The sequence below is a fragment of the Bison bison genome, unplaced genomic scaffold (genome assembly GCF_000754665.1).
Source record: "Bison bison bison isolate TAMUID 2011002044 unplaced genomic scaffold, Bison_UMD1.0 scf7180017864040, whole genome shotgun sequence".
NCBI lineage: Eukaryota > Metazoa > Chordata > Mammalia > Artiodactyla > Bovidae > Bison > Bison bison.
This window is the reverse complement of record NW_011494612.1, coordinates 4902388-4910041: the sequence shown is the minus strand read 5'-3', so window position 1 is coordinate 4910041 and position 7654 is coordinate 4902388.

Here is a 7654-nt window from a genome sequence, read left to right as displayed (position 1 = left end):
GGAGCCTGGTGGGCTGCCGTCCATGGGGTCGCACAGAGTCGGACACGACTGAAGTGACTTAGCAGCAGCAGCAGCAGTAAGTGTTTAGGATTTCCCTGATGACTCAGTGGTAAAGAATCTACCTGCCAGTGCAGGAGATGCTAGTTCAATCCCTGAGTCAGGAAGATCCCCTAGAGAAAGAAATAGCTTCCCCTCCAGTATTCTTGCCTAGAGAACCCCATGGACAGAGGAGCCTGGTTGGCTATAGTCTGTGGGATTGCAAAGAGTTGGACACGACTTAGTGACTGAACAAGTAAGAGTTTAAATAAAGAACCCACAAGACCCCTTTTAAGTTTTGATTAATTTTTCTGACTGACCGCAAATACTCAAAATTCAGACCCTGAAGTTTTCTGCCTCAGAGAAATGTAAATAGCATGTATTGTTTCCCTTTCATAATTTTTTCCTTGCAAAGATACTAGTGAGTTGAAAAGAAACATTCAGATGAAATAAGCGGTTAAAGCTTCATACTAAAACAAAGGAACTAGCTTAACATAATAAAAACTGCTAGGTTCTCAGCAATATTCATCATAATATATAATAAGATTGACGCTAATTAATTAGATTTAATCCCAGGGAAATTAGATGTGAGTTTGAATGGTTAATTTTCATAGTACACTATCATTTCTGTGGAGTCGTTTTCATAGTCAAACATCCTTACAAATGTGATCTTCTCTTAATTTGCTCAGAGCATGATCCAGTCGTTCATCTGCTACGTCTAGTATTGTCCACTGTCCTGACACCAATGCAGGGATCTCCTCTCACTTCCTCTTCCATGCTCCCTTCTACAGGATCAGCACTGTCATGCACTCTGAGACACAGTAAGAGAATGCCTCACCTCAAGGAGCTCAGTCTATTGAGGAGTTCAGGAAGATCACCTGCATTTCTTGCCTTTCATCACCTCAGTGTATAGCACTTTGTAAATAAAATGCACTCAATAATATACCTACCTCAGAGAGCTGTGAGGATTAAACATAAAGTGCTAAGCAGAGTGCCTAGTACAGAGAGGGCACTCAATAAATGTTACCTAAAGTTAGTATTCATGACAATACTGTTAGGACACAGAGCTATCATATATAAGATAGTTCCAATTTTTTTCTTTTGAATAAAAAAAAGATTTATAAATGGAATATAATATTTTCTTACTTTCAGCAACAATCCCATAATGACAAGGGAATTGTAAGAATTAGGGGGAATATTAAGCTGTCTAAATACTTAAACCCATACTTGATATTTCTAAGTAGGGTATAAGAGTTTTTCTTGTATTTTTTAAATTTGCTTTTGCCTAAGTTATTTTTAAGAGGCCTATATGTAGTATTATTTCTTTGGATAATGCTAAGTACAAACTGAAATGCTATGTGTCATATATAAATGTAACAACAGGATTAAATCACAGGACAAGGCCAAGCCTTCTTGATAAGATGCAAAAACTGCAAAAATGAGGACTTCTCTGGTGGTCCAGAGGCTGACTCTGCGCTCCCAGTGCAGGGGCCTAGGTTCCATCCCTGGTGGGGGAACTAGATCCCACATGCCGAAACTAAAAGATTCTGTGTGCCGCAACGAAGATCGAAGATCTTGTGTGCTACAGTGAAGATCTGGCACAGTCAAGTAAATATGGAAATAAAGTTAAAAACATTTAAAATATTAGATTACCTAAAAAGGTGTAAAAATAATTACAAAAGTGTATAAACTAGTGTACATAAGTATTTCTTGCTAGCTTATTATTGTATACATAGCAAAGCAGTGTTAGACAGTATCTTGTGCTTATAGTGTCCTAAGCAAAGGTGCTGAGTAAAGTGTGAAAAAATATAATTTTTCATTACAATTGTATATTAGTGATCTGAGGAGAAAGGGTTTATTGCCAACCACTCTTGAGCCATCTGCTGGTGTTTTTACTGCTTTCCAGTTGGGTGCACGTTAGAAAGAATCATCATGAAAATCCACTGGTTTTAGTTAAGAGTGTGTATACACTGCAGTTTTATGTCAATAAATATATTTCTAATTATTGTGTTACTTTATTTTATGTAGAAAATAACCACATTTAAGAAAATTTGTATTGGTTTACTGTATATAATCATTTCCTTCTCACAGTATTTTTCCTGTTCTCATATTAAAGATAATATGTGAGTTGCATTATAAATCCAAATGTTATTTCCATCAAGCAGTTGTTTTGATTATCAGTTTAGTAGGGAAAACTAACTGGTAGACTAGGTAAGAACAGTTGAAGAGGAATGAAGGACTCCCTTTGATGAAAATAGAAATACTTCAATTCAGTAAATATTTAATTGAGCTCCTATTATGAACACAACACTTTATTAAAGTTTTGTAAAAGATACAAAGCTTAGAAAACATGGTCCCTATCCTCAATCACCTGAATTCTCATAAAGAAGCTAAACTTTATTTTATTTTATTTTTTTTAAAGAAGCTAAACTTTAAAAACAAATAGTTATGGCACAAGGGGCAGAATAGGAAAAACTGTAAGTTAGTGGTTTTAAAAATTTTTAGTTGACATCTAAAATTTTCGTCATATGTTTAAATAGCTGCAAAGAATATAACTTTTCAAAATATATATATACATTTAAAAATTGCTATGCTCTATGTATCCAGTAGCATTTAATTACCATAGTAATTTGTTGCTCACCATAACCATTTTTTATGAAATTATTCATTTTCTTATTTTTAAATTTTCATCATGAAATTTAAGAACACTAGCAAGTAAAAAGTACATATAAAAGCATCTAGAAAGTAAAGACAGGTCACACACAAAGAAACAGGATTCATAAAAGCATGTCATATCTGAACAGCAGCTGTGAAAGCTGAAAGGCTGTGGAGAAATACCTACAAAATTCTAAGGGAAAAATTATTTTCAGCCTAGAATTCTGTTCCCAGATGTACTATCAGTTGAGTGTCAAAGTAGAATTAAGTATATTTCCAGATATGCAAAACTCAAAATTTTACCTATTCTGTACCTTCTCTCCTGAAGCAAGAGGAATGTGTACTGTGCCAAAGAGAGAGAGAGAGAGAGAGAGAGGAAAAACTGAGTGTGAAAGACATGGAATTCAGCAAAAGGGGAGGATGGAAGAAAAGTCTCAGGGCATGAGTCATAGGTGACGGCAAGTACCAGAGCCTAGAAGACAACCAGTTCAGACTGAAGCAAGAAAAAGAAGGTTCTGGGGAAAAACAGAACTAAAATATTCTCTGATGTGTTTGGCCATATGAGGAATACTTTGGAACCTTTTGGAAAAAAGAACAGTGCCAAACACATAGAAAACTAAACACATGCAAATACGAGGCAATTATGAACTCCTGGGGAGAGAGTGTGGAGGGAGCAACATGGGAAAGAAGTGTCCTGGTGCACTACTTAACTCAATGGTGAATAGTTATTTACACAATTATGTAAAACACTGAATATTGTTACAATTCTCATTTTCAAATAAAATTTCTAATAATATAATGAGATATGTGGAAAAGAAAGGTGAGGAATTGTGAGGAAAAGCTCAATGATAATTAACACAGTAAGTTGTTGACACATAGCCACCAAAATCTATAAAGCAAAAAAATATCCATATGAGGCTATGTGCTGGTAATTTTCCCTGTGCTCCTGCAGTCTATGTTTACCCATTGTACTCTGCTCTGTGACTCAGAAAGCTGGTCTCTTCAGACTCTATCATCTAGGTTCCTTGTCTTTGGCTTCTAGTTGAGTTTGCTTAATGCGCTGCCCTGGTGGCAAATGGAAGGATAAGAAGAGGGAGAAGGAAAGCTATTGTTTCCTTCAGCTTCCAGCCCCCCTCTCCTTGGGCAGTGACTGTATTCCTCCACTTATGGCCACAGCTTCCGTATAGCTCCAATTATACTCATTACTGAGTTCTGGTAATCATTCCCCCAAATCTTGCCTCTTTTAATCCCAGAGTTGGTAATGGCATCATACTACTGTGAGTTCTACTACTACTAGTCCCAGGTACTTGACCATCCCTTGCTGTTCCTTAACTTGGCCCCCTCCTTTGTAAAATGTTTCTCCATTAAGCTTCTTTAACCACTCCTTTGCAGTGGGCCAGCTGCTTCTGTTGAGACCCAAACAAAACAAAATATGAACTTGAACGTGGAAATTAAAGCTTTAAGAAACAGTTAAAAAAATTTCAAGGGGCTTCCCTGGTGGCTCAGTGATAAGGAATCCAGCTGCCAATGCAAGAGATACAGGAGATGCAGGTTCAGTCCCTGGGTCGGGAAGATCCCCTCGAGGAGGAAATGGCAAGCCACTCCAGTATGCTTGCCGGGAAAATCCCATGGACAGAGGAGCCTGGTGGGCTACAATCCACAGGGTTACAAAAGAGTCAGACACAACTTAGCAACTAAACAGCAGCAACTACAAAAATTTTTCAAATATTCACCTATAAGAAAATTCATGGTTGAAGAAGGCTGGGGCAAGAACTTACTGTATTTTTTTTTTCAAATATATGTAATATAAGCCTGTACTATTATTTGACCTTTAAACTATAGACATGCATTACTTTATAAAAATAAAAATTATTATATAACCATAAATATTTTAATTTAAACTATTGAATCAACTGATAAAATGCTACACAGCACAAAGGTGCATGAGATTATATATACCAAATATATTTTAGATAGATTAGAGAGGCTGAGAGAGTGAAAATGGTAGAAAGGGAAGAAGAGAGAGGAGGGAGAGAGGAAAAAAGAAGAATGTACAGTACTCAGTGCTTATGGATAGATGATAGGATTTCAGCTAGGTTAGGGCTACAGTTGGGGTTGGTGTTCGGGTGTGTATGTTTGTATGTATGTGTGTGAGAGCATGTGGTCCAAGTTTCCTTCACTGTGCATGTATATTATGCTTGCTTGCTTGCTTGCTAAGTCGCGTCAGTCGTGTCCGACTCTGTGCGACCCCATAGATGGCAGCCCAACAGGCTCCTCTGTCCCTGGGATTCTCCAGGCAAGAACACTGGAGTGGGTTGCCATTTCCTTCTCCAATGCATGAAAGTGAAAAATGAAAGTGAAGTCTCTCAGTCGTGTCCGACTCTTAATGACCCCATGGACTGTAGCCTACCAGGCTCCTCCGTCCATGGAATTCTCCAGGCAAGAGTACTGGAGTGGGTTGCCATTGCCTTCTCTGATATTATGTTTATAATAAGCTAAAAAAATGTGGGGGGAATTAACCTTCTTTCAGAAATAGATGGTGAGAAGAAAAGGAGAAATAGGTCTGCAGTTTGCACAACAATAAAGAACTTTATTACAACGTGGGGATGTGTGAATGTATTCACAGACTAAGGGAAAAGAGAAATAGAGAAGAATTTTAAGACACATGAGAGAGGATAAGCGAAGAATGGGAAAGTTTAACATAAAAAAATTATAGGCAGTGATATTAGAAAGGAGGAGACAGGTGAGAGAAAAATTTAAATGAAAAATGATATGAAGATATTTTGAGACAAAGAGTTAAAAAGTTGAGGTTGCTTGTATAAGGTTGACTCTCCATTTTCTGCAGAGAAAGTACTAGATGAGCTCCTACCCTGAGCAGGAATCCTGAAGATCATTGATTCCTGAACCAACTCCTATGAGTCAATTGCACCCTAAAGCTAAACCCTGCCTATAGAATTATCAGCTGAGTCATCTTGGGCAGTTTACACAGTCCTCTAAAGTTTCAACCATGTGCTCTTAGTGTGAAATGAAAATAAAGATAGCACAGATTTTGCTTACATTATAGGATTTTGCAAGGTACAATAATTTTTTAAAAAATTTTTAACTGAAATGCAATATGAAATATGTACATAATTTAGTCCTCTAATGATGTATTTGTCTTCTCAGACTGCCATAACAAAATACCATAGACTGTGTAAGTTCAACAACAGTAATTTCCCACAGTTCTAGAAGCTAAGAAGTCCAAGGTTAAGGTGCCAGCTGATTTGGTTCCTAGTGAGGGCTCTCGTCCTGGCTGGCAGATGGTCACTTCTCTTCACAAGGCAGAAAGGATTCTAGTGGTTTTTTCCTCTTCTTATAAGGGCATCAGCTCTATCAAATTAGGGGCTTACCCTTATGACCTCATTTAACCTTTATCACCGCCTCAGAGGCCCCAACTCTAAGCAGAGTCACTTCGGGGTTAGGATGTCAACATATGAATTTAAGGGGACATAAACATTCAGTCTATAACAAATGGTAAGGAACTTTTACCTTCAGGAGAGAAAAAGAAAAGACACAATGAGGGAGGGCTGGAAGTAGAAACAGGACCAAATTGTCTTGGAGGAATTAACATATTTTAATATTCTATTTTGAAGAATGAAAATGTAGGAGGAGCTAAGATGGCGGAGGAATAGGACGGGGAGACCACTTTCTCCCCCACAAATTCATCAAAAGAACATTTAAACACCGAGTATATTCCACAAAACAACTTCTGAATGCCAGCAGAGGACATCAGGCACCCAGAAAAGCAACCCACTGTCTTCGAAAGGAGGTAGGAAAAAATATAAAAGACAAACAAAGAGACAAAAGAGGGAGGGACAGAGCTCCATCCCGGGAAGGGAGTCTTAAAAAGAGAGAAGTTTCCAAACACCAGGAAACACTCTCACTGTCGAGTCTGTGCCGAGCTTTGGAAGCACAGAGGGCAACATAACAGGGAGGAAAAATAAATAAACAATTAAAACCCACAGATTACGAGCCCAATGGTAACTCCCCCAGCGGAGAAGCAGCGCAGACGCCTGCACCCACCACTAGCAAGCGGGGGCTGGGCAGGGAGGCGCGGGCTGCATCACTTAGAGTAAGGATCTGGCCTGAATGCCCCGAGCGCTATCTGAGCGAACTAAATTGGGCTAGCAAACCAGACTGTGGGATAGCTACCACGCGAAAAGCCAGCCCTAACCTAAGACACCACCAGGCCCATGCACGGAACAAAGGACTGAACAGAGATAGCCAGCTGCAGACTACCCCCCTCTGGTGACAGGCAGCCAGAGCTGGAAGGGGGCAATCGCAGCCCCAGAGAGACATTATCTACAAAACTGTAAGCAGGCTTCTTTGCTAACTAAGACCTCTTGGGGTTCTGGACGGTCAACATCTGCCTGAGAAGGTGTGCCGGTTGCACACCCAGAAAACCGAGCGGCAGGGAGGCGATAAGTCGCAGCAACCGCGCTCACCAAACACCTCATCACCTGAGCTGCTCGGACCTGGGAAGGGCACAAAATGCAGGCCCAAACAAGTCTGTGCCCTTGGGGTCTACCTGAGTGGCTTGGACCTGGGAGGTGCAAGCAGCCCAGGGCTGGCCTCGGATGGTTCCCGGTGGAGCAACCTAGAGCCTGAGCAGTGTTGGCAGGGAGGCTACAGTGTGGCTGAGGCACTGCAAGCACACGCCAGTGTTATTTGTTTGCAGCATTCTTCCCTCCCCACAGCGCGACTGAACAGGTGAGCCTAAAAAAAAAAAAAAAAAAGTGTCTACCACTGCCCCCTTTGTATCAGGGCGGAAATCAGACACTGAAGAGACCAGCAAACAGAAGAAACTATAACAGAGGGAACCGCCTTGGAAGCGACAGGCAATAGATTAAAACCCTGTGGTTAGTACCGACTACATAGGAAGGGGCCTACAGATCTTGAGAAATATAAGCCAGACCAAGGAACT